This window comes from Lemur catta, chromosome 13 (assembly GCF_020740605.2).
Source record: "Lemur catta isolate mLemCat1 chromosome 13, mLemCat1.pri, whole genome shotgun sequence".
NCBI classification, from domain to species: Eukaryota; Metazoa; Chordata; class Mammalia; order Primates; family Lemuridae; genus Lemur; species Lemur catta.
This window is the reverse complement of record NC_059140.1, coordinates 38,621,729-38,624,450: the sequence shown is the minus strand read 5'-3', so window position 1 is coordinate 38,624,450 and position 2,722 is coordinate 38,621,729. Positions and strand designations below refer to the sequence as shown.

The following is a 2,722-nucleotide window of genomic DNA, read 5'->3' as shown; positions in this document are numbered from 1 at the left end:
TCAGTCATCCTCCCTGCTTGTTAGTCTGTTGCAAACTTCCAGAAAGAATCTCTTTGTTTTTGTGGGAAGGAGTATCCTTCTCTCAAAATCACTCACAGGGCAGTGGGACATTGAGTTAGGCCTTGAGAACATCCAAGAACAAATGGCTAGAACAGAGACTTTTTTCTCTTCTGATTTTCCAGTCCTGACTAGAGAAAAAGAGCTGATTTTAATGGCAGAAGTGACCTGCTCCCACAGAAACCTAGGTACAGGGCAGGGTGACGTTTCTTTGTCTCTCCATGCTTAAGGAAATGCATTGTTTACACTCACTGGGGAGCAGTGGACTCTTGATTTCTCAAGAGTTTTATTTCAAATAATATTTCCATAAGTACGAGAACGTTAGAAATGAAGTTAGTAAGTTCAATAAGGCAGCAGTTTCCTACATTTTTATTTAACAAAACTATATAAATATACCAGTGTCATACTAGTGTTACAAAAGAAGCAAGAAAAATTTAAAGCTATTGAATACTTAGTGTAGCTGGGACTTATAACATACTGATATTATGTTAATCTGATGTTTTCAATTAAGTCTTTGTAATTAGTGCCCTCACATAATATAAATCTATTGGGGGAGGGGTGAGGAATAAATTTGAATACCTTCTGCTAATATACACATACACCTGCCCAAAATACTTTTTCAAATGAAAATTCACATGTGTATTTTGAAAATTCTCTTTCAGATACCTTAGTTGTTAAGTTCTAGAACTAAAATACTGAATTCATTGTTTTCTCAAAACATTTAGTTTCATGAATAAGGTACAATAGTGTCGTCAATTGCAGTAGATTGCAGTAGTGAAACACTTGTTGCTTAGATAATCTAAAACTTTAAGCTAATGACTTTTAACTTTGTATTTTATTATGTTACGAAAAGAGGTCAGAGAATTTTGTAGATACTGCCTACATAATCTCATACTTAGCAAATCTTGTTTTGAGGCCAGTGTGATAATGTATATGCTGAACAGATATTTCTTGCTTTCTGGGTGTGGTGAGACGAATGCCTGGAGAGTAACTGGTTTTTTCTGTTGGCCCAGAGGCTTGTGTCTGACTGTTTCTGGAAGGGTGAGTCTGAACCACTGAGTGTTTGGGTATTCTTTCCTGCGGCAGAGTGGTTCTAAAAGGGCTAATCTGACTTTAGGGTATATATAAAATGGAAAAAGCAAACAAAAACCCCTGGGAAGTCCGAGTATGCACAGGATTTTAAATATATGTTAAGGGGGAGCAAGAGCTGCCTCTGAATCAAGCACATTTACAGACTTGAGATCCTTTCAGTACTTGTAGAACCCAAGACTGGACCTAGGGAAGTTTCTTTTTCCTAAAAAAAAAAAAAAAAAAAAAATTGAGGGAAGCCGCAGGTTGGCGGCAGGGGGGCCATGGCTGCCGCGGCCCTGCGAGGTGTCGCGCGCTCTGCGGCCCGCAAGCGCAAGCGGGCTTCTGGGAACTTGGCAGATGCAGATTAGAGACACTCACCAGCGAGCCTCGTTGTTATCCTTCTGGGAACTCATTCCCATGAGATCAGAACCTCTTCGAAAGAAGAAGAAGGTAGATCCTAAAAAAGACCAAGCAGCAAAGGACCGCTTGAAAAAGAGGATCCGAAAACTGGAAAAGGCTAGCCAAAAGTTAATTCCCATTGAAGATTTTATTACCCCTGTGAGATTCTTGGATAAAGCAAGACAGCGGCCTGAGGTGGAGCTCTCCTTTGAGGAGAGCAAGCGGAGAGCTCTGCTTCTGAAGAGGTGGTCCCTGTACAAGCAGCGGGAACATGAGATGGAGAAAGACGCCATCAGGGCCATGCTGGAGGCTCAGCAGGAAGCTCTGCAGGAGCTGCAACTTGAGTCGCCAGAGCTCCACACCGAGGCCATCAAGCGGGACCCGGCCTGTTCCCCTTTGAGAAGAAAGGGCCAGATTACACACTACCAGTCTCTAACTATCAGCCCCCTGAAGGCAGGTACAATGGTATCACCAAGGTGTACACACAGATGGAGTTCAAGAAATAGAATTGCAGGCAGCTGTCCTCAGAACACACTGCTTCTGGGAATCAGAATGACCAAGGTTCAAGTCTGCTTTCCAGAGAGTCAGGCATGCTGTTAATAAATTCAAGTTTAATAAAAAAAAAAAAAAATTGAAGTAGAACCTACATACTGAAAATCAAAAATGTATGTTTATTTATTGAGATAGATACTTAGGTCATTGAATCGTAGCCCTTTGTTTCCCTAATATCAGCATTTTGGGCCCTAAATTTAACTGTGAGCACAGTTTTAGTTGCATCTCATGCTTTTTGATATGCCATATTTTCTGTTATAATTGAGCTCAAAATTTTTATTGTGAATGATTCTTTGACCAATGGGTTATTTAGAAGTGTATTGCTTTTATTCAAACATTTGGGCCTTTTCTAGTTATTTTTATTATTTCTAGCCTAATTTCATAAGATTAATGATTTCAATGCCTTGAAATTTGTTGAGACTTGATTTATGGTCCAGCTTTAATCAATTTTGGCAAATGGTTTGTGTGCACTTGAAAAAACCTATATGCTATAATATTATATACGGCAGTTAAATGAGGCTCATTAATCATGTTAAAATCTTCTAAATCTTATTTTTTTTTTTTTTTTTTGCTGCTTCTTTCCTTTACTGAGATAGATGTATTCAGATCTTCAAATCTAATTATGATGACCCATTTATCCTTT

The 2,722-nt window shown here is 39.1% G+C and overlaps 1 pseudogene across 1 annotated transcript; it reads left to right on the top strand.

The window, feature by feature from the left end:
• Positions 1 to 1,409: 1,409 nt before the first annotated feature.
• On the top strand, positions 1,410 to 2,147 carry LOC123649195 (annotated as a pseudogene). The gene has a single exon (XR_006738898.1). The product of XR_006738898.1 is annotated as a 39S ribosomal protein L40, mitochondrial-like (transcript).
• Positions 2,148 to 2,722: the final 575 nt, after the last annotated feature.